Consider the following 24887-nt stretch of genomic DNA (forward strand, 5'->3'; position numbering starts at 1 on the left):
GTGCCAGGATACAGGTATAAGCCACTGCACCTAGCCCAGAGCAAAAAGTTTTAATTTTGATAAAGTTCAATATACAGTTTTTTTCCTTTTACAGATAATGCTTTTGCTATCAAGTGTAAGCCCTAAACTCTAGAGTTGTTCTTTATTTCTAAAAGTATTATAGTTTTACATTTTTCATTTAAGTCTGCAATCCATTTTGAGTTAATTTTTGTAGAAGGTGTGGGGTTTAGGTGGGTCATTTTTTGCCTCTGGCTATCCAGTTGTCCCAGTATCACTTGTTGAAAAGGCCAATTTTTCTTCATGTAATTGTTTTTGTGCCTTTGTCAAAAATCAGTCGTGCATATTTTTGTGCATCTAATTCTGGATTCTCTACTCTGTTCCATTGATCTATGTGTCTCTTCCTCCACCAGCACAACACAGTCTTGATTACTGTAGCTGTACTGTAAGTCTTGAAATTGCGTAGGCTGATTACTCCCATTTTATTTCTCTTTCTCAAAATTGTATTAGCTATTCTAGTTCTTTCGCCTTTCTGGATACATTTTAAAATAATGTTGTCTATATCTACAAAAAAGATCTGCTGGGATTTTGATGGGTATTTCTTTAAACCTATGCAATTTTTATGGAGAATTGACATCTTTTCTGTGATGAGTCTTCCAATTCATGAACATGTGATGACCCTCCATTTATTTAGATCTCTGATTTCTTTCGCTGGCATTTTGTAGTTTCAGCATACAGATCCTGTGCAAGTTTTTTTTTTTTTAATTTCTACTTTTGAGACAGGGTCTTACTCTGTTGTCTAGGCCGGAGTGCAGTGGCGTGAACACAGCTCACGGATCCACCGTGCCAGCCAGAAAGTATTGATAGATGTACCTCTGAGTATTTTACTTTCTTTTTGTGCAATCTGTGTTGTCAAATTTACATGCGTAGAGCTGTTTGTAATATTTTCTTTCTTTCTTTCTTTTTTTTTTTTTTGGAGATGGAGTCTCGCTCTGTCACCCAGGCTGGAGTGCAGTGGCCGGATCTCAGCTCACTGCAAGCTCCACCTCCCGGGTTTACGCCATTCTCCTGCCTCAGCCTCCCGAGTAGCTGGGACTACAGGCGCCCGCCACCTTGCCCGGCTAATTTTTTGTATTTTTTGTAGAGACGGGGTTTCACCGTGTTAGCCAGGATGGTCTCGATCTCCTGACGTCGTGATCCGCCCGTCTCGGCCTCCCAAAGTGCTGGGATTACAGGCTTGAGCCATCGTGCCCGGCCTGTTTGTAATATTTTCTTGTTATTCTTTCGATGTCTGCAATGTCTACTGATAGCCTCTGTTTTATTCCTGATATTGGTAGTTTGTGTTTTCCTTTTTTCTCTCTCAGTCTTGGTAAAGTTTTGAGAATTTTGTTGATTTTCTCCAAGAATCAGCTCCTTGTTTTATTGGCTTTATTATTTTTTTGTTTTTGTTTCCATTGAGTTCTGCTTTTATTATTTTCTTTTATTGGCTTTGGGTTTATTTTGCTCTTCTTTTTTTAAGTTCTTGGGGTGGGAGCTTACATTGTTCCTTTGAGACTTTTGATCTTTTTTTTTTTTTTTGAGACGGAGTCTCGCTCTGTCTCCCAGGCTGGAGTGCAGTGGCACCATCTTGGCTCACTGCAAACTCCGCCTCCCGGGTTCACGCCATTCTCCTGCCTCAGCCTCCCGAGTAGCTGGGACTACAGGCGCCCGCCACCACGCCTGGCTAATTTTTTGTATTTTTAGTACAGACAGGGTTTCACTGTGTTAGCCAGGATGGTCTCGATCTCCTGACCTCGTGATCCGCCTGCCTCGTCCTCCCAAAGTGCTGGGATTATAGGCATGAGCCACCGTACCCGGCCTGATCTTTTTTTAAGAACGCTTTTTTTCTGAACAGTTTAAACAAAATTGGAGGGAAAGTACAGCTACCATATACCTCCTTCCTCCGAGGAGAAAGGTGTGTGTGTGGAGTCTGTGTGAGACTTCCGCAACACACAGTCTCCTGCGTCAGCAATACCCCGCACCAGGGTGGTAGATGGTGATAACTGTTGAACCTACACTGACATATCATTATCACCCAAAGTCCAGGTTTACATTAGGGCTCACTATTGGTATTATACCTTCTTTGGGCTTTGACAAATGTATAATGACATGCATTCATCATTATAGTATCACACAGAATAGCTTCACTGCCCTAAAAATCCTCTATCCTCTGCCTGTTTACCCCTCCCTACCCTTTCCACACCCTGGAGACCATTGAACTTTCTAGTGTCTCCATAGTTTGGCCTTTTCCTGAATGCCATGTAGTTAGAATCATATAGTATGTAGCCTTTTTGGGTTGGCTTATTTCACTAAGTAATAAGCATTGAAGATTCCCCTGTGTATTTTCATAGCTTGACAGGACATTCCTTTTTAGTCCTGAATAATATTCCATTCTCTGGATGTCCCAGTTTATTTACCCATTCACCTACTGAAGAATATCTTGGTTGCTTCCAACTTTTGGCAATTACAAATAAAGCTGCTATAAACGTCAATATGCAGGTATTTGCACGGACAGATTTTCAGCTCCTTTGGGTAAATTCTAAGGAGTATGATTGATGAAAATGGTATGGTAGGAGAATGGTTAGCTTTGTAAGAAACCACATGAGGGGGTTGTTCTCCAGTCTTTACTGTAAGAAACCAGTAGAACTCCTGAAGGTAAAACTCACAAAAGTATGGCATGTGGCTGGGAGCGGTGGCTCCTGCCTGTAATCCCGGTACTTTGGGAGGCCAAGGTGAGTGGATCACTTGAGGTCAGGAGTTTGAAACCAGCCTGATCAACATGGTGAAACCCCATCTCTACTAAAAATACAAAAATTGGCTGAGCGCGGTGGCACATGCCTGTTATCCCTGCTACTAAGGAGGTTGAGGTGAGAGGATCATTTGAACCCGGGAGGTGGAGGTTGCAGTGAGCCGAGATTGTACCACTGTACTCCAGCCTGGGTAACAAGGGGAGACCCCGTCTCAAAACAAACAAAAAAACGAACAAAAAACCAAAAGTGTGGGCATGCCCTTCAAGACTGGCTCCATTCCTGGAGTTTTAAACTCTTGAACTTATCCACACTGAGCCTCCAGCAATTTGTAAATTGCAGTTCAGGTTTTCCTGTCCCTGTACTTGTTCCTGGGGAGGTCTCTGCACCTGTGACTCTGCAGTGATAAGTTGTGATTCTCTGTATGATCTGTCTGTCTCTCCAGTTTCAGAGGCAGTGGTTTGCCCTGTGACCTCAATTCTGTGACAGATCTAAGAAGTTTTTTTTTTTTTTTTTTTTTAATTTTTATTTTTTAGATAGTCTCACTCTGTCACCCAGGCTAGAGTGCAGTGGCTCAGTCTCGGCTTATTGCAGCTTTGACCCCCTCCGAATCAAACAATCTTCCCACTTCAGCCTCCTGAGTAGCTGGGACTACAGGCACATGTCACGACATCCAGCTTATTTTTGTTTTTTATTTTTGTAGAGACGGAGTCTCCCTATGTTTCCCAGGCTGGTCTCGAACTCCTGGGCTCAAGCAATCTTCCCACCTCAGCCTCCCAAAGTGCTGGGATTACAGGCATGAACCACTGCAACCGGCCAAGAGTTGTTGATTTTTAGTTTGTTCAGTTTTTTTTTAACTTATTAAGATGGAGTCATGACTTCCAAGTTCCTCATATGTCAGACTAAAAACTGGAAGGAAGTTGCTTTTCCTGTTTTTAAAGTTTTGGTTCCTGTATTGGTTATCTGCTGGCACAATGACGCTGCCTAATAAACAACTACAAAATCTTAGTGACATATAAAAGTAACATCTGCTTTTAGTCACAAGTCTACCAGCTGGTTGGTCGGTTGATTGGTTCTGCTGATTTATATTGGGCTCTGTTGACTTTGCCTGGGGTCATTCACTTGTAGAAAGGCAGCTGGTGGTTAGTTGGGGCTGGCAGAGCTTTTAGGACTCAGCTGGTATCACTTGGCTCTGCTTCATGTGGTCTCTTATCCTCCATCAGGCAGGCCAGATTGGGCTGTTCTCAGGATGGCTGGGCAGGGTTTTGCAACACGGCAGAAACCCCAGGCCTCCTGAGACCCAGGATCAGAACTGTATAATGTCACTTCTACCTCATTTTGTTGGACAAAGCATGTCACAAGATCATCTCAGTGGTGGTGAAATTATTATTATTATTTTGAGACAGAGTCTTACTTTGTCACCCAGGCTGGAGTGCAGTGGCGTGATCTTAGCTGCTCACTACAACCTCTGCCTCCCATGTTCAAGGGATTCTCATGCCTCAGCCTCACCAAGTAGCTGAGATTACAGGTGCATGCTACCACGCCCGCTAAATTTTGTATTTTTTTTTTTTTTTTTTTTTTTTAGTAGAGATGGAGTTTTGCCATGTTGGCCAGGCTGGTCTCGAACTCCTGACCTCAAGTGATCTGCCCGCTTCGACCTCCCAAAGTGCTGGGACTACAGGGATGAGCCACCCTGCCCGGCCATGGTGAAATTATTAATTCAACCTCCTGGTAGAAGAAACTGGGGCTATCTCAGCAATACCTCCCAGTTTCTGTCCTTGATTTTTAGAGGCTTTGTTCAAATATCCACTAATCTTTTGTTATTTTTTGTTTGATTTTTAAAATCCATATGCATATTGTACTGGGGTAAAAATATAAATTTAAAAGTATTTATACCTTGTATTTGGAATTTATATACAATATTTCCTGCAATGTTATTTCATTTTATTTCCTGTAATACAATGAAAACATGGAAAATTCTAAGTGTCCCAATAATGAGAGAACCATTCAGTAAATTACGTTATTTATTAAATGGAATATTATGCAGCCATTGAGAATAATATCCTTGAAGTTTTAAATGCTCAAGATCTCTCTCTCTTTTCTTTTCTTTTTTTTTTTTTTGAGATAGAGTCTCACTCTGTTGCCCAGGCTGGAGTGCAATAGCATGATCTCGGCTCACTGCAACCTCTGCCTCCTGGTTGAAGTGATTCTCCTGCCTCAGCCTCCCAAGTAGCTGGGATTACAGGTGCCCGCGACCACATCCAGCCAATTTTTTATATTTTTATAGAGATGCGGTTTCACCGTGTTGGCCAGGCTGGTCTTGAACTCCTGACCTCAAGTGACCTGCCAGCCTTGGCCTCCCAGTGTGCTGGGATCACAGGCGTGAGACACTGCACCTGGTCCAATGCTCAAGATCTCTTGTCAAGGGAGAGATACAGGGTACAAAACTCCATGCATAGTGAAATCCACCTGATGAAGCCCCCAAATCTCGGTGGCTTACCCAGCACAGTGTCCTTCCTACCAAGAATCCCACTGGTCTGGTGCTCAACAACTGGGCTTGGTGCTCAGGGGTCTGTTATTCTAGGACTGCAGTGAAGGAGCCGTGGCTGGCTGGGGCAAGCTCTTTCCATGGCAGATGGCAGGAGCATAAGAGAAGGAGGGGAACATGCAAGACTTCCTAAGGTCCAGCCTTGGGACAGGCAGCCTGACACTTCTACCAGCCGATTGGTCAAAACAAGTCACATGGTCAAGCCCAAGGGCAATGTGGGCAGGGAAGTCTTTTCCATGCCCTGGGTTGGGGTCGGGGAAGGCAGGAGGAGAAAATACTTATTGGACAGTAAGACGATCTACCACGCTTCCTCACAAACTCCTTCAGCTCCCTGGCCCCTCTCCCTTTGTAGAGCCCAATCCTGAATGAACACAAATATTTCCCTTCTCTACCTACATATCTGAGCAGCAGAATATTGCTGGAGAAAAGTTTGCAACTTAGCTAATCGGCTAATTTCTCTATAAATGAATTATCTCAAGCATCCACTGGATACTAAACACGGCCTGCCTAACTTCTTTTCCCTCCATGGGTGTATGTATATTTGTGTTAGTTTGTTTATGATGGTAAGAAAACATGCAACATAAATTTTACCTCAGCCAGTTCTAAGTGTACAATTCAGTAGTGTTAACTACATTCACATTGCTGTTCAACCAAGCTCCAGAATTTTTTCATCTTTCCAAGCTGAAACTCTATTCCCATTAAAAATCTCCCCATTGCCCACTCCTCCACAAAGCCCCTGCTAATCACCATTCTACTTTCTGTTTCTATGGATTTTATTACTCTAGAGATGCCACATACATGGAACCATACAGTATTTGTCTTTTTGTGGCTGGTTAATATCATTTAGCATAATGTCCTCAAAGTTCATTCATGATATAGCATGTGTCAGAATGTCTTTCCTTTTTTACTTTTTTTTTTTCTTTTTGAGATGAGGTCTCATCTGCCACCTAGGCTGGAGTGCGGTGGCACAATCTCGGCTCACTGCAACCTCCACCTCCCAGGTTCAAGGGATTCTCCTGTCTCAGCCTCCTGAGTAGCTGGGATTAAAGGCATGCACCACCACGCCTGGCTAATTTTTGTATTTTTCGTAGAGACAGGAGTTTACCATGTTGGCCAGGCTGGTCTTGAACTCCTGACCTCAGGTGATCCGCCTGCCTCAGACTCGCAAAGTGCTGGAATAACAGGTGTGAGCCGCTGTGCCCAGCTGTCCTTCCTTTTTAAGGCTGAATAATATTCCATTGTATATTCTATATTTTGTTTATCTATTTGTCCATCGACAGACAATTGAGTTGTTTCCAGCTCTTGGCTATTGTGAATAGTGCTGCTGTGAACCAGGGTGTATGAATATCTCTTAAAGTTCTGATTTCAATTCTTTTGAGTATAAACCCAGAAGTGAACTTGGTGGATCATATGGTAATTCTATTTTAATTTTTTGAGGAACCACAATACTGTTTTCCACAGTTTACACTCCCACTAACAGTGTGACTAGCTTTTTATATTTCTCCAAGAAGCCTACTTTGCCATTGCCACCAATGACTTTCTCATACTTTCTCTTCCTCTAAACTCCCCTCCTCTCTTCTACTCTTATAGTCAGTTTCACCTGCAGATCTGCCTTATTTTACTGAGAAGACCATAAAATCCAAAAAGAAGCCATCAAATCCAAACGCACTCACTCTCCCGATTTCAGACCATATTCATTGTCACCATCTTCTCCTTATTTTCTGTTACAACAAACGAAATGCGTCTGCTCCGCATCAGGGCAAATCCCTTTGCCTGTGCTCTGATGCCACCTCTCTTGCCAACTCAAGACTTCATTACTTCATTCATTTTTCTAATTTCCTTCCCCGTCATCTAAATTTCCTTCCAATTTCTATCCCCCACCTACTGGATCTTTTTTTTTTTAGCATTTAAGTAGGCTGAGTGTTATCCACCTTTAACAGAGATTTTCCCTTAAGAGTTCACATCACCTCTGTGATATTCTTGCCAAGAATGTTTAACCTGAATCCAATCATGATGAAACAATCAGGACAATCCAGAATATGGGACATGCTACGTGACAACCAACCCAAACTCTCCAGTGTCAGTGGCATGAAAGACAGAAAAATACAGGGGACTGTTTCTGATTAAAGGAGACTACAGAGACGTGGCAACCAAATGGAATGCCTGACTCTTGATCAGATCGTGGACCAGAAAAAAAGCTACAAAGGACATTTTTAAACAGTTGGGGAAATGTGAATATGGTCTGTTTATTAGATAACTTTGATACTAAATTTCTTTGAGTGGGATATATCATGAGGTCATGTGGGAGAATGAGCTCGTTCTTAGGAAAAGCATGCTGATATACAGGGGGCTCTGCAACTTTATTTCCAGTGATTTACCCCAAAATGAATACATGTGGGTGTGTGCATAGGAATTAAATGTGGCAAAGGGGGGTTTACAAATGATTAATTAAAGTGAAGGGTACAGAAGTATTCATTGTTCTGTCCTTTTAACTTTTCTGCAGGTTTTTCATTTTTCAAAATAAAAAGTTGAGCAGAAAAAGAACCTTTCTTTTTCTTCTTCTTTTTTTTTTTTTTTTTTTTTTTTAAGACGGAGTCTCGTTCTATCACCCAGGCTGGAGTGCAGTGGTGAGATGTCGGCTGACTGCAAGCTGCGCCTCCTGGGTTCAAGCAATTTTGTGTTTTTAGTAGAGACAGGGTTTCACCATGTTGACCAGGGTGGTCTCAAACTCCTGACCTCAGGTGATCTGCTTGCCTCGGCCTTCCAAACTGTTAGGATTGCAGGTGTGAGCCACTGTGCCTGGCTAAGAACTTTTCTTTGACCTATATCTGCCTATAGCTACATCCAATTTATCTGCTGGTCTTCTCAGCTAAACTTCTGAAGTCATTGACACTCAATGCTCGGACTGACCGCCTCACCTCACATCCACCAGTGGTTTCTGCTCCCACCGCTGCCTTGAAACTGCTCTTATCAGGGCCCAGACAAACTCCATGCTGGCAATTCCAATGGTGGTGTTCCACATAGGTGACTGCTTCCTCATTCTTGAAACAGTCTTGTCTCTTAGCCTCTGGGATAGCTTATCTCTTGGATTTCCTTCTATCTCACTGATCTCTTTCACTCTTCTTTGCTTGTTCCCTTTTCTCCACCCAGCCTGTAGATTCTGGGCACCTCAGAGCTCAGACTCTTCCTTCTTTAAATTCTCATTTGCTGATGTCATCAATTTGTATCAATTTTTAAAAAAACCGAGTTTGTTCCAGTAATACCCAAATATGTACCTCTAGGTTGGATCTTTCCCACACTTGACTACTTGACAACTCTCTTCTTGACACCACTCCTTGGCTATTTCACAGACATCTCAAGTTTAACTGTTAGTCATTTTTTCATTAACTGAGCCTATATTGATGCAGCACCTGCTGTGTACTAAGCAACTGTTCTAAACACTGGGGATATAGGGAGGAAAAACAATACGACTGTACCATGAGAGCACATTCTAGTTGGAAGAGAAGGATGATAAGCAAATAAGTAAGAATTCTTTTGTGGTTAGTGCTATGAAGAGAATAAAATAGGAAATATGTTGGATACATTGGATGGACAGTCTATTTTGGATGATCAGAGAAGACCTCTGAGCCTGATGCAGGTGAACCCCAAAATTGGGGCTTAGCCTGGGAGGGTTATTGGCTTTGCTCAAGAAAGAATTGAAGAGTGAGCTGACACTGAAAGAAAGCAAGTTTATTAGAGCAATAGTGTATAGCAAAATGGTGGCTCCGTAGACAGGGCAGGGCTATCCCATAGACAGAGGAGCCCAGAGGAGCCCAGAGGAGCCATGTACAGCAAAGTGGCTGCTCCACAGAGCAGTCCTGAGCAACAGCGGCAGTGTGAGGCAGCAGTAGCAATGTGGAGAAGGAGTCAGAGCAGGAGCTGCTGCTTGGATTGCTGGAGTTATATTTATACCCACTCTTAATGATATGCAAATTAAGGGGTGAGTCATTCAGAATTTTCTAGAAAAAGGGTGGAGAGTTCCTGGAACCATATAAGGTAACTTCTGGGTCACTGCCATGGTACATTGCTATGGTATTTGTAAACTGTCATGGGACCGGTGGGAGTCTATTTAGTAATGAAAAATGAGGGTAGCCAGAGGTCACTTTGGTGGCCATGTACTGGTTTCAGCTGGATTCTTTACTGCATCCTGTTTGTGTGTGTGTGTGTATGTGTGTGTGTGTGTGTGTGTATGTGTGTGTGTGTGTGTGTGTGTGTGTGTGTGTTTGCATATGATGGAGTCTTTCTCTGTCACCCAGGCTGGAGTGCAGTGGCATGATCTTGGCTCACTGCAACCTCCGCCTCCCGGGTTCAAGCAATTCTCCAGCCTCAGCCTCCTGAGTAGCTGGGATTACAGGCATGCGCCACTGCACCTGGCTAACTTCTGAATTTTTAATAGAGACGGGGTTTCACCATGTTGGCCGGGCTGGTCTTGAACTCCTGACCTCAAGTGATCCACCCACCTTGGCTTCCCAAAGTGCTGGAATCACAGGCTACCACGCCTGACCTTGCATCCTGGTTTTGATCACCAGGGTCCTTACAGGTGCTCAGAAAGTGAGTCCTGCTGATCTACCTCAAAGAGACCAAAATGAGACCAAGGTGAGAAGACAGGGCCAGAATAAGGAGGTTTAGAGAGGAGGGCTCTAGGCTGAGGGGAAGGCTAGTTTTGACACCCTGAGGGAGGAATTGCTTGGCTCCAGAACTGAGATGAGTCCAAATCTAGTTTTTAATGTGTCCCCAGGACAAGAGCTTTGATCTCTTCTTTCTCTGGTTTATATCTTTGAATTTCCGGCCACGTAAGACCTGCTCACCCACTCTGTCTGAAAAACCTTTGGTTGACCTTGAATTTCTATTCTGGAATCTTCTTCAAATTAGCAGCAGCTTTTTCTCTGAGCTAGAAAGCTCTTTGATTCTTTTATTGGCAACAAGTCAGGAATTTTAGAACAAGACGCAGGCATTCGTCAGAGTTTTACAGTCCTTCTTTTCCACATGCAAAGTGCAAATAATAATCCTGACGTCTGCTTGAAGGGGAAAGGTTTCCATTGTCCAGGGGGTCTTGGGTCCCACCCCCAGCCCATCCTCTACCCTCCACAGCTGCCTTTGTTTTTCTGGAGGCTGGAGGAGACTGGGGAGACAGAGGTCTTGGGACTGACAGCTGACACTCGCTTAAGCGTAAGCGTCCCTCCAAGCAAAGTAGAAAGGGCGACCTGACCCTGTTCTGTAACCTTCTCTGTAGAAAGTGCAGTGATGCTGACAAAGATGATGATAAAATCTCCTGCACCTCCCTCAGGGCTGACTCCCACTAGGCCTTGCTAATGAGGCACGATCCATCTTCTCCTAAATAGGGGGAAACCACTCCTTAAATAAATTAGAATCACTCTTAGAACCTAGGGTTTTTTGTTTGTTTGTTTTTGAATGGGCAATATATCCATATCTTCCTAAAATTTAAAAATAAAGATAAAAAAATTTCTTTTTTTTTTTGAGACGGAGTCTCACTGTGTCTCCCAGGCTGGAGTGCAGTGGCGTGATCTCGGCTCACTGCAAGCTCCGCCTCCCGGGTTCACGCCATTCTCCCGCCTCAGCCTCCCAAGTAGCTGAGACTACAGGCGCCCGCCACCACGGCCAGCTAGTTTTTTTTTTTTTGTATTTTTAGTAGAGACAGGGTTTCACCATGTTAGCCAGGATAGTCTCGATCTCCTGACCTCGTGATCCACCCGCCTCGGCCTCCCAAAGTGCTGGGATTACAGGCTTGAGCCACCGCGCCCGGCCAAAAAAATTTCTAAAACCGTCTTCCCAAGGCCCTACTCACAACTTCTTGGTTTTCATTCACCTCTATCCCCTGCCCTTCAAATGTATAACCACTATTATCAGTTTCTCGTGTATTCCGATGTGCGGCCCACTTGGAACTGAAGACTGCCATACATTCCGTCTTTGGGGCAGCTTCCACTTCCAGGAGAGGAACCAAGAATAAACCTACCACAAATCTTCCATTCAGGGGAATTTCATGGCCGTGAAGTAGACACAGAGACTATCTGCACCTGCATAAATAAACCTCATCACAAACTTCTAAAATATCCTGTTTCTTCTCCTAAAAACCCATTTGTAAACCTATTTGTTCTTCTCATGGTAGCCCTCCTATTCCCCTTCTAAGGCATATAAGCCCCCAGTTCAGTTCTAATCACTCCATCATTGAGCACTTTCATGTGTCTATGCATGTGTCTGGTAATTAAACTCTTTTTTCTTGCTAATCTGTCTTTTCTCAGTTTAATTTGCAGTCCCCCAGGTATTGAAACTGAGAGTAAAGTTTGTATTCCCCAACACCTGCGAAGACTTTATGGGGGAGGGTGTATATAAACAAATATATTATTTTACATCCTACCCCATACACCTTTTTTAAAATTTTGAGACAATATATTGCTCTGTCGCCCATGCTGGAACGCCGTGGCATAATGACAGCTCACTGCAGCCTCAACATCCTGGGCTCAAGCGACCTTCACACCTCAGCCTCCTTAGTAGCTGGGACTGCAGGCACTCACCACCACACTTGACTTTTTTTTGTATTTTTTGTAGAGATGGGATTTCGCCGTGCTGGCCAGGCTAGTCTCAAACTCCTGAGCTCGAGCAATCCTCCTGCCTTGGCATCCCAAAGTGCTGGGAGGTGTAAGTCTCCCACACCCGGCTTCCATACATATACCTTTAAAAAAAAAAAAACCAACAAATGATTTTGTACTGTAGGCTGGGCACGGTGGCTCACACCTGTAATCCCAGCACTTTGGGAGGCCAAGGCGGGAGGATCACTTGAGGTCAGGAGTTTGAGACCAGCCTGGCCAACATGGCAAAACCCTGTCTCTACTAAAAATACAAAAATTAGCCAGGTGTGGTGGCGCATGCCTGTAGTCCAAGCTGCTTGGGAGGCTGAGGCATGAGAATCACTTAAACCTGGGAGGCAGAGATTGCAGTGAGCCAAGATTATGTCGCTGTACTCCAGCCTGGGTGACAGAGCAAGACTCTGTCTCAAAAAAAAGAAAAAGAAAAAGGAAAAACATTTTGTACTATATAACTGTTATGCATCTTGCTTTTTTTTCACTTGGTAATATAACTTGGAAGACTTTCGATGTCTGTATATAGAGATAATCCTGTTTTTTTGTGCCTGAATAGTATCCATTGCATGCATGTGGCTATACATTTTCAAATAAATATTAAATTATGAATAAAGTACAATAAATATTCAATCCCCTCCAAAATTCCTGTTGAAATGAAATGCACCAGTATTAAGAGGTATGTCCCTTGGCAGAGCTCTGCACATCTGTAATCCCAGCTACTTGGGAGGCTGAGACATGAGACTTGCTTGAAACTGGGAGGCAGAGGTCAAGGTGGGCCGAGACTGTGCCGCTGCACTTTAACTTGGGTGACAGAACAAGACTCTGTCTCAAAAACAAAACAAAACAAAACAAAACAAAACAGCCACGCAAGGTGGCTCACACCTGTAATTTCAGCACTTCAGGAGGCCAAGGTGGGTGGATCACCTGAGGTGAGGAATTAAGACCAGTCTGGCCAACATAGTGAAACCCTGTCTCTATTAAAAATACAAAAATTAGCTGGGTATTGTGGTGGGTGCCTGTAATCCCAGCTACTTGAGAGGCTGAGGCAGGAGAACCACTTGAATCTGGGAGGCAGAGGTTGCAGTGAGCCGAGATCACGCCATTGCACTCCAGCCTGGGCAACAAGAGTGAAACCCCACCTCAAAAAAAGAAAAAAATTAGTATTTATCTAATGGCCTTGTTGAGGGGTATTTGGATGTTTTGATCAAACAGCATCGCAATGAGGCAACAAATAACTATACATGGTTTCATCCATGTACAAGTTTATCTGTAGAATAAATACCTCCTATTGTATTTGTACCTCCAGTGTGTATTTGTAGTTCTGATAGTTTTTGCCAAACTGGCTCCCATGGAAGTCGAACCAAAGTACATTCCCACCAGCAATGCAGGCAGGCGGGAAAGACGGATTCAGTGGGGGCAAACCAGCGGCATCCCTAGGAATTTGGGGTGGGGAATTCACCTGGCTTATTTAGCTTTCCTCGGTGTAAACATACAATAAACTTCTTATGGAAAAGGGGCATGGGGACTTTTAGCGCACCTTGCGCAGGGGCAGTGGTGAAAATAGCAATATCTATCCCTGTGTAGGAATGAAGATGTGAAAGACAGTGTCAGGAGATTCAGGCCACCAGGTGGATTTTCCCAGGGGTTCTCCTAGCAGCCTCCTGTTGGAGCTCACTCTGCTTCCCCAAGCTCCCTGACAAAGCTGCTGAAGACTCCCTCTCTGCTCCCTCAGCCCAAGTCACCAACCCCTCAACCCACCTTCAGAACTGGCCTCTCAGGACTGACTTCTCCACTCGAGCCCCATCCTACAGCCCTCTCCAGGCGTTAATCTTACTGGCTGGCCCCCTTGGCTCTTTTGACTGTCTGCTGTCTGTGGCCGCCAAGTTTCTTACTTCTTCGACCCCCAGAGGACTTCATTCTGACCTCTGCCTGTGCATCTCTGCTCATTCTTCCTTTTCTATTCTTCAAGTTCGACAGCTCTTCACGGTTTTCACCTTGGTCCATCTCTCTTCCCATTCTGTGTGTTCTTCCTATTTTACGGTTTTATTATTTTTACCACAAAGTCTCTTATTTTTTTCTTTCTTTTTCTTTTCTCTATTTTTATTTTATTCTTGTCCTTTTTTCTTTTTTGCTATTTTTTATATTTTTATTTTTGATTCATTTTATTTATTTATTTATTTAGTTAGTTAGTTAGTTTTGAGATGGAGTCTTGTCCGGTCACTCAGGCTGGAGTGTAATGGTGCAATCTTGGCTCACTGCAACCTCTGCCTCCTGGGTTCAAGCGATTCTCCTTCCTCAGCCTCCTGAGTAGCTGGGATTACAGGTGCCTGCCACCAAGCCCGGCTAATTTTTTTTTTTTGTATTTTTAGTAGAGACAAGGTTTCACCATGTTGGCCTGGCTGGTCTCGAACTCCTGACCTCAGGTGATCCACCTGCCTCAGCCTCCCAAAGTGCTGTTCTGGAGTTACAGGCATAAGCCACTGTACCGGCCAATTCATTTTAATAAATTTTATTGAGCTATAATTTACATACAATAAAATTCATTCATACATTTTAAGCATTCAGTCGGATGACTTGACAAATGCATACACCTAAACAAGATATAACACCTGTCCATCACCCCAGAAAGTGTTTTAGTCCCCCACTTGCAGTCCCTTCAGTCCCAGTTCATCGTTCATCTGCTTTGTGTAACTATAAATTCGTTCTGTTTGTTTAAAAATTTTATATAAATGGAATCATATGGTAGGCACTCTTGCATCCAGCTTTTATTTTACACAGTGATTTTAAGACTCATCCATGTTGTTGCATCTATTAGTAATTTCAATCTTTTTATTACTATCCCTTTCTATGAAGAGACCAAATTTTGTTTACCCATTTCCTAGTTGATGGATTACTTGAATCGTTTCCAATTTTTAGCAATTATGAATAAAGCTGTTATGCACATTTGGATACAAGCCTTTTAAAAAGACAACCTATTATTCCAGTGTAGACTTCCACCAGCTTTTGAGCAATCAAATGAAACAGCACTATGGTGGCTACTAGCTACTTATGCCTATTCACATTTGTGTACAGGTCATTTTATGGGCCTATGTTTTTATTGCACTTCAGTAAATATATAACAGTAGAATTGCTGGGTCATATGGTGGGTGTTTGTTTAGATTTAAAATAAACTCCAGTAGTTCTCCCAAGCAGTTGTACTATTTTATTTTATTTGTATTTTTATTTTTTGAGACAGGGTCTTACTCTATCACCCAGGCTGGAGAGCAGTAGTGTGATCATGGCTCACTGCAACCTCGACCTCCCTGGCTCAGGTGATTCTCCCACCTCAGCCTCCTGGGGTGGTTGATATTACAGATGTGAGCCACCACACCCAGCTATTTTTTTGTATTTTTAGTAGAGATGGGGTTTTGCCATGTTGCCCAGGCTGGTCTCAAACTCCCGGGCTCAAGCAATCTGCCTGCCTTGGCCTCCCAAAGTGCTGGGATTACAGACGTGAGCCACTGCATCCAACCTGTACTATTTTAAGTTCTTGCCAGTGAGCTAGGAGAGTTTCAGCTGCCCTACATTCTAACCAACACTGGTATTACACATCTTTTTAATTTCAGCCATGCTTGTGGTGTGAGGTACATCTTACTGTGGTTTCATTCTGCATCTCCCTGAAGACTACTGAGGGTGAACATCTCTTCCTGTGGGTGCTGGCAATTTGCATGTCCTTTGTGAAGGGTCTTTGTGAAGTGTCTGTTCATGTCTTTTGCTCAGTTTTCACTGTTTGCCTTCCTATTAGTGAGTTGTACGGATTCTTTATGTATTTGGAATGCAAATCCTTTTTCAGATACAGATGCTGTGAACATTTTCTCCCAGTCTGTAATTTTAGCCCCGCTCACTCCTTTGGGGTCTCCTTTAACTAATTCTTTAAAAAAATTTTTTAAATAATTTTTATTGATATGGAACTTTTCATGAATTTGCATGTCATCCTTGCAGGGGCCATGCTAATCTTCTCTGTATTGTTCCAATTTTATTTATTTATTTAGAGACAGAGTGTCACTCTGTTACCCAGGCTGGAGTACAGTGGCGTGATCTCGGCTCATTGAAACCTGTGCCTTCTGGGTTCCTGCTTCAGCCTCCCGAGTAGCTGGAATTACAGGCAAGCACCGCCACGCCACGCCTGGCTAGTTTTCGTAGTTTTAGTAGAAACAGAGTTTCACCATGTTGGCCAGACTGGTCTCAAACTCCTGGCCTCAAGTGATCCACCCACTTCAGCCTCCCAAAGTGCTGGGATTACAGACGTGAGCCACAGTGCCCCGCCTTCATTCCAATTGTATATATGTGCTGCCAAAGAGAGCACTTTAACTCCTTTCAATCCTTTGCTTTCCTGCTTTGCACATCAGCTTGCCCAGCTCTTGTATCCAGTCTTGGGTAAAACCTTTCTCAGTACTCAATTTTTTTAAAAAGAGAGAGGGTGGATGCTCCTTGGAAAGGAGAGACGATCTTTCAGTCCTTCTCTCATGGTTCTTTCTCTTCCTCCCCATCTGCCCTCCCCTCCCCAGCCCTGCACATCATCTCTTCTTTTCATTTGCTTTATTCCTCCTTTACTTCCTCTCCCCTTCTAAATCTCATCTATCTTGGGCAATCAAATTAACTTTTTAAGGTAAAATCAGGTCCCCCTCCCCATAGAGGCTTTTGTGCAAAGTGTTCTAACAAAAACATCTCCAGCTTCAATATTGCCAGAACAAATTCTCAGGGGTAGGCACCTAGAACCTAAATCCTGCCTTACCAGGAACCCCAAATTGCAGTGTTATGGAAATGAAAAGAGACCCCAGACAGGTCAAATTGAGGAGATGGTATTTCTTCTCCTGTAACGCTCTCACCTGTGTGAGCTCCTTCTCCAGGTGTGTACCTCTTGTCAGATGAGATGATGAGCGTCCATGGCAATGCTAATTACTCTCACCTGCAACAGAGCCACTCACCTGGGTAGCTTTTAATTTCCCCCACTCTCTCCCAGAGCTTGGCTCTACCCATTAGACAGTTAGACTCTGGAGGTTTTCAGAGTGTGGTCCCCAGAGCAGCCGCATCTGCACCACCTGGAAACTTGCTAGAAATGCAGTTTCTAATTAGGTCCCACACTTGCACATGCATCCGAACCCGAGGCAGGGGCTGCTAGAACAGTCAGAACAAAGATTGCCGGGGCTGGCCACGGAATTCAGTGGGTCTGAAGTGGGGCCTGAAAATGTACATTTCTAACAGGTTCCCAGGTGACAATGTTGCTGTGGCTCCTGGGGGCCCTCTGAGAAACACCACATTAAAGATTCTAATTCAGCTAGTGTGGGTCAGGCAGTCCGGGCATCCCATGTTCCAACGCTCCCCTCTGTTGTGCAGCCGAAGTTGGGAGCTCCTGGTCCATGGTCTGTGTTGCTGCATGGCTAGAGCCGCACATCTGCAGAAGACAAGAAGGATCCTCCTAAAGGGCTTCTTCCTTCAGCTAAGTTTTCATCACAAGCAAACTCCGCGTGTCTAGTGTACTTGGGGCTTGTAATTTTCCTCCAAGGACCTGTAGGACCCTCTCCAAGTTTGAGCAGGTCTGGCATCGCAGGGTGCTGGGGCCTGCTGGCAGCTCACATGCTTGGCCTCAGGTGCTCTGGGAGCTGTGAGAGTTCGACCCAGAAAGGTGGATCCCTTGAGAGCTCTGGGCAGGGCCATAGCCCCCTTGGTTGGAAAGGGATACGTCCCTTTTGGTGCTGGAGAGCACTAAGCATTGAAGCTGTTGCCAAGGGCCTCTGGAATGTGACTGTTTCTGAGGCTGTTACAAAATTATATTAAATTCCCAAATGACTGTATTCATTGTAACATATGCAAGCTTTTTATGTATCAGCCATGCTTATATCAGGTCACCTAAGAGTTTTGATTGTTTTTACTCTTTTATTGATGCATAATTTGCATATAGTAAAATGCATAAATCTTCAGTGGATGCTCAGTGAATTTTTACCTATGTACACACCCGTGTAACCACCACCCAGATCAGGATAGAGAACATTTCCATCATCCTAGTAAGTTCCTTCAGGTCCTTTCTCACTCAATCCCCATCTCCCACTGCCCTAAACAAGTAGACACTATTCTGACCTCTCTCAACATATGTAGATAAGTCTTGCCTTTTTTTTTTTAAGGGTCTTTCTCTTCTGTCACTTGGGCTGGAGTGCAGTTGTGTGATCATAGCTCACTGCAGCCTTGAACTCCTGGGCTTAAGAGGTCCCCCCACCCCAGCCTCTCGAGGAACTGGGACTACAGGTGTACACCACCACACCCAGCTAATTAAAATTTTTTTTTTTTTTTGTAGAGATGGGATCAGCCTAAGTTGCCCAGGCTGGTCTTAAATTCCTAGACTTAAGGGATTCTCTGGCCTCAGCCTCTCAAGGTTCTAGGATTACAGGTGTGAGCCACTGTGCCTGGCTTGTCTGATTTCTTGCAATCAATATTGTGTTTTTGAGATTCACTTGTATTTATTGTAAGAGCAACTCATTCATTTTTCTTGCCGTGCTGTACACCGAAATGTATTTATCTATTCTTCTATTGTTGGGCATTTGGGTTGTATTTAGTTTTTGGCTGTTACCAATTTAGTGACAATGAGCATTTTTGTACATGTTTTTTGGTGTGCGTAAGCACTCATTTCTTTCAGGGTATATACCCAGGAGTGGAACTGCTTGGTCACATGGTGAGTGCATGTTTAATTTTAGAAGAAACTGCCAAATGGTTCTCCAAAGTGCTTATACTGGTTTATACTTCCACCAGCAGCATGTAAGAGTTCACTTCCTCCACATCCTCACCAATGCTTGATATTTTCAGAGATTCAATTTTAGTCATTCTAGTGAGTGTATAGTCACGGCATATTGTGGGTCTAATTTGCATTTCCATGTAACCATTGAGGTTGAGCATCTTTTTTTTTTTTTTTTTTGAGACGGAGTCTTGCTCTGTTGCCCAGGCTGGAGTGCGCTGGCACAATCTCGGCTCACTGCATCCTTCATCTCCTGGATTCAAGTGATTCTCCTGCCTCAGCCTCCCAAGTAGCTGGGATTACAGGCGTGTGCCACCATGTCTGGCTAATTTTTTGTGTTTTTAGTAGAGACAGGGTTTCACCATGTTGGCCAGGCTGGTCTTGCACTCCTGACCTCAAGTGATCCACCACCTTGACCTCCCAAAGTTCTGGAATTACAGGCATGAGCCACCGCGCCCGGCTGATGTTGAGCATCTTTTTATAAACTTACTGGCCATTTGGATATCCTTTTGTGTGAATGCCTTTTAAATTCATTTGTGCATATTTTTTTCCTGTTGGATACCAGACACTTTTAATAAAGGTAAAAGGGTTATGAAATAACACCTTACTCATGCCAGCAGTTAAGAGGAAACTGAAGTGGGTTTGTGAAGAAAGTGATGAGGGAGAAAAGGACTCTACATCTCAGATCTCTGAAGCTTATTGGTCTCTGTCTCCCCAGAACCTAGCATACAGCTCAGCACAAGACAGGAACCCAACAAAAGTTCATCAAATAAGGGGACTGTCCTTGTTTTGGGGGGCTGTTGTGGACTTTGCAATGCATGATCCTCTTTACTATTTCATCTTTCTGAAGCTACACAAGACCCTGGGACCCCTCCAATTCTGGACAGGTGGCCCATAAGTAGCCTCAGGCCATGGCTCACTAAGACAGCCCAGATTCAGTCTTGCTGATTAGCCTACTTGAATCCCATGGAAAACCTCTCCTGTCACTGGAGTACTCCACAAGCCCTGGGGATTGCACTATTATTTACATCCCAATTTCTTTAAATTCAAGATTTGTATCCAATAGCGTTGTCTCCCTGAACCTGGATCCCCAGGTTCTCAGAAGAGTCAGGGACCACAAGTTGCCCTCACCAGCCCAGATCTCTGCTGAGCACTTGTTCTACCTGGGATGAGTTCCTGGAGATAAACCTTGTGTGCATTGCGTTATTCTGTGCGCACAACTCAGTTAAGTGGCCTCCAGCGCTACTCATCATCCCGCCACCTGGCTACCAAGAGGCCCAATCAGTATCTGTGGACCGAGTGGATAAAGAATAATTTAGGGTCCAATCCATTTTCTAATCCAGTAAGCCATCTTTCATTTCTACCATCTTGGGCAAAAGGAAAAAAAAAAACAAAAAACGGGAATGTCTTTCTTTCTTTCTTTCTTTTTTTTTTTTTTTTTGAGACAGAGTCTCACTCTGTCGCCCAGGGTGGAGTGCAGTGGGATGATCTCAGCCCACTGCAACCTCTGCGTCCCGGGTTCAAGCAATTCTTCTGCCTCAGCATCTTGAGTAGCTGAGATCACAGATGTACACCACCATGCCTGGCTACTTTTTGTAGTTTTAGTAGAGACAGGGTTTCACCATGTTGGCCAGGCTGGTCTCAAACTCCTGGCCTCCAGCGATCTGTCCTCAGCCTCCCAAAGTTCTGGGATTACAGGCATGAGTCACCATGCCTAGCCAGGAACATCTTTTTATGCTTTACCAGAAACTCAAACATCTTGATGTTTTCTTGTTCTTGATGATTTTGTTAAAGTCCAGACATTCCTTGATCATTGAAGACTTCTGTGTCAGCTAAGTTGTTTGAAGCAGTAAATCCCAGCTCTACATTACCTTCATAACATGTGTGCAACTGAAAAAGAATGTTAAAGAAGACAATAAAATGCTCAATGGTAGAGTTCTGAAATAATCAGAATTAATCAATCAATCATGTATTTATTCAAATGACTAACACTTACTATTATGTATCTCCATGGAGCCATGCATGGCGTGAGGGATGTGACACTGGAGATTTAAGTCTTGTGGTGGATGGGCTTTTGTCTTGAACTCCTGACCTCAAGTGATCTGCCCGCCTCAGCCTCCAAAAGTGCTAGGATTACAGGCGTGAGCCACTGCGCCAGGTCTTGGATGGGCTTTTGTAACCAAGTATGTCTTCCTGGTGCCTTATCCATGATTGTTTCTTGGTATGGGATTTTCTCCCACTCTTGTGAATCCCCTGGTATTCCACCCACAGCTGCTGAAACCCAGTCCCTGGCTGGTTCCAGTGTCTGATTGTGCTAGGTTGTAATTCCATGTGCTGCCAGGAGGTGTCTCTCTCTAACACCTGATGCTGCCGCGGCTGAAATGTTGGTTTCTGTATGACAAATGAGAACAGTGTTAAAGTCAATTTTGTGTTTGAAGTTTTATCTTAAAAATAAGTTAACTGTGAATAAAAAGTTATCTTGGCCAGTGAAGGGTATGTAAACTTTTTTGTTTATTTTTCATTTTTTGTATCTTCATGAACACATGTAAAAGTTTTTGGAATGGCATCGTCCAATAGAACTTTTTGCCATGTTAGAAACGTTTTACAATCTGCTCTGTCCAATAATTGTAGCCACTAGCCACATGGAGCTAGTCAGCAGTTGAAATGTGGCAAGTGAGACTGAGAAACTGAATTTCAGATTTTACTTAATTTTAATTAATTAATTGATAAAATTTTAGAGACAGAGCTTAACTTGGTTGCCCAGGCTGGAGTGCAGTGGCGTGCCATAGCTCACTGCAGCCTCAAATTCCAGTCAAGCTAGGACTACAGGCAAGCATCACCATGTCCAGCTAATTTTAAAATTATTTTTCCTAGGGATGGATCTCACTGTGTTGCCCAGGCTGGTCTTGAACACATAGCCTCAGGCAATTCTCTGCTTTGATTTCCCAAAGTGCTGGGATAACAGGCATGAGCCATCATGCCCAGCCTTATTAAATTTAAACAGCTACATGTGGTCACTCTATGGAGCAGCATAGCTTTATAATAATTTTTTAAAATTAATTAGTTTTAACAATTGACACATTGTCATTGTACATATGTATGGGGTGCAGTTTGATGTTTTAACACATATGTTGTATAATGGTCAAATCAGGGTAGTTAGCATATCAATCACCTTATGCATTTATCATTTCCTTGTGGTGAGAACATTCAAAAGCCTCTCTTCTAGCTATTTTGTAATATACAGTATCTTACTGTTAACCATAGCCACCCTACTGTGTAACAGAACCCCAGAATTTATGCCTCCCATCTAATTGTAATTTGTACCTGCCAACTGACCTCTCCCCATCGTCCACTCTCCCCTGCCCTTCCCGGGCTCTGGTAACCACTGTTCGACTCTCTGATTCTTCTTCTATGAGATCAATTTTTTTTTTTTTTTTTTTTTTAGATTTCATATATGAGTGAGATCATGCGGTATTTGTCTCTCTGCGTCTGGCTTATTTCACTTAATATGATGTCCTCCAAGTTCATCCATGTTGTTGAAAATGACAGGATTTCATTTTTTTATGGCTGGTAGAATCATTTTTGTTTCTATTATTTCAGCAAAGGAGAATCAGGAGAGAAAATGCCAGAACAGAGTACAGCCAGTCGGTCTCCTTACCAGTGTCAGGGCAGATTAGTGTAAGACTGCAGAGTCCTAGAGATTTGTGGGTCAATTCTGGCCTTGCCACTTCATAGCTGCTGTGATGTTAGGTAAGTGAGTTCATCGCTCTGAGCCTCAGTTTCTCCATCTGTAGATTGGGGATTGTAATGCCAACCTCAGAAGACTACTGTGAGGACTGAGTGAAGTACTGTGTGCGGCACTCAGGGTATGGGAGCATCGACTTACATAGTGAGGGCTCAGTGAAAGTCCCTCTGCCTCTGCTGGTGGTGATGGTGGCACTGACAGCGGATTGATTATTCACCAAACTGGTCTTCCTGCTCGCTGTCTCTACAGGGGCTAAATCAGGGGGAGGACACAGTCCAAGGTCAAGAGCATCAAGGAAAGAATTAGTCAGCTCACAGCCTAGGAGTCAGGCTGTTGTGTCAACTGCATTAACCCAGAGATCAGAAGCAAAGGGGCTTACAGAAAAATTCCAAGAACAGAACAAAGGGATTTTTTTAAAAACTCTTCACTGACATTCCCCAAATATTAACATTTTGCCACATTTGCCTTACTGTTTTCTCTGTCTCTGTGTACAAATATATATATTTTTGTGAATCATAGGAGAGTAAATTGCAGATACGATGTCCTCTATCTCCCAAAGCTTCAGTGTATAATTCCTGAAAAGTAAAGGACATTCTGCTACACAGCCACAGTGCAATGACTAAGTCAGGAAATGAACACTGATTCAATACAATTAGCTAATCTACAGACCATATTCAGATTTAGATGTCACCAACTGTCCCAGTAATGTCCTTTATAGCAACACAATATACCAGACCACGTGCTGCAGTTAGTTGCCCTGTCTCTAATCTCCTCCAATCGGCGATAGTTCCTTGGACTTTCTTTGTCTTTCATGACATTGACATTTTTGAAGAGTCCACACAGTTTTCTTGCAGAATGTCCCTCAGTTTGGGTCTGCCTGATGTTTCCTCATGATAAGACTCACGTTGTGTATTTTTGGGCAAGAATACTGGGGAAATGATGGCGTGCTCTCAGTGCATCAGATCAGTGGGGACAGGAGATCCATTTCTTAGTTTGGGAGAATAAATTCTGATGAAAAATATTCCCAGTGAGAAGGAAAATCGAGAGGATCTAAGGAGGCTGGTGTGGTTTGTACAAGCAACTGTGATTCGCTCCCATTTTCAAAGGACAGACGCAAAGGGTGGAAGGCAGAGAACTAGAGAACGGAGAGAAGAGTGGCTGAAAAGCTGGCCCCAGAAAAGAGCTGAGGCCCTGAAAAATGCTGAAGGCAACCAAACACGCTTCTAAATTGCTTGCTTAAAAAACACTCATTTGTTTTCCTGACAATAAAAAATAGAATGTGCTCATTGTGGAAAATACAAACGGTATAAAGAAGGAAACAGTAACTCCCTAAATCCTACACACCCAGCTGTAGTCACGACTAATATTTTGGGTATTTTCCTTCCCCGCCTCCAGGAAAGGGTTTTAAAGCTGCGCTTGCAGCGTGAAACAAAGTGAGAAAGAGTTGAGCTTCTCGGCGTGGGGAAGGTGATGTCATGGCAGCGGGGGCGGCGGGAAAGGGCTGCCTGTGCTTCCCCTTCACTCTTCACTGTTCACGCGGCTGTGGGCTGGGCAGGAGGGAGCCAAGTCTAGGGTGCACTGGGGAGCCTAGAACCACTACTATGCTCTGCAAAACTCTGAGGCGCTTCCAAAGTTTGGAGCTGGGCACGTATTTTACTGATGTCTAAAAATCGTAAGCGGTTGTGGGAGGGGAGGAGAAGGGTGTTGGGGTGACGGGGTGTCGGCGATGGAGACTCAGCTGTGTGCGCCCCTCATTCAGACGAGGGAGACCTGCCAGGGTGGGGCTGAGCAGGGAGCTTCAGGGGAAGAATCCGTCCTGAGGGTGGAGAGCTACAGAGTAAGGGGGCCAGGCTGTCGGCATTAGAGGGGTGTCCGTCTGCGTTTGATTGCAGCCCAGCCCCCAGGCTCCAGAGTCTGGGAACCGCGAAGGAGCCGCCCTTATCAGGCAGTAGGGCGAGGTGCCCCAGGAGACGGTCTCCGTGCTGAGGGCGTTCCTCGGCCTGGGTCGTGGCGCCTACTAGCAGGGGGTTCCGGGATTCCCAGGGCAGGTCTGTCTGATGTGTGGTGTCCAACGGGCTTGAGGCCTGCGGCCCTGAAGGCCGGGTAGGGCCGGGAGGCTGAGAGGCAGCCATGTTTAAAGGGAGCCAGAGCAGGGAGGGAAACGGAGCTCTTTCCCGGCCGTCCCGGGGCTGTTCCTGCCGATGGACAAGGCAGATGTGTACAATGATTATAGTCTTTTTGTTTGTTTTAAGAGACAACCTTGCTGTGTTGCCCAGGCTGGAGTGAGTGCAGTAGCGTGTTCATAGCTCACTGCAGCCTCGAATCCCTGGGCTCAGGGGATCCTCCCACTTCAGCTTCCCAAGTAGCTGGGACTACAGGTGTGTGCCACCACGCCCTGCTCTTTTTT

General features: G+C 44.2%; 1 pseudogene; it reads right to left on the minus strand.

Moving 5' to 3' along the window:
* Positions 1-15907: 15907 nt before the first annotated feature.
* On the minus strand, positions 15908-16007 carry LOC116270950 (annotated as a pseudogene).
* Positions 16008-24887: the final 8880 nt, after the last annotated feature.

Source organism: Papio anubis, chromosome 16 (assembly GCF_008728515.1).
Source record: "Papio anubis isolate 15944 chromosome 16, Panubis1.0, whole genome shotgun sequence".
Classification (NCBI taxonomy): domain Eukaryota; kingdom Metazoa; phylum Chordata; class Mammalia; order Primates; family Cercopithecidae; genus Papio; species Papio anubis.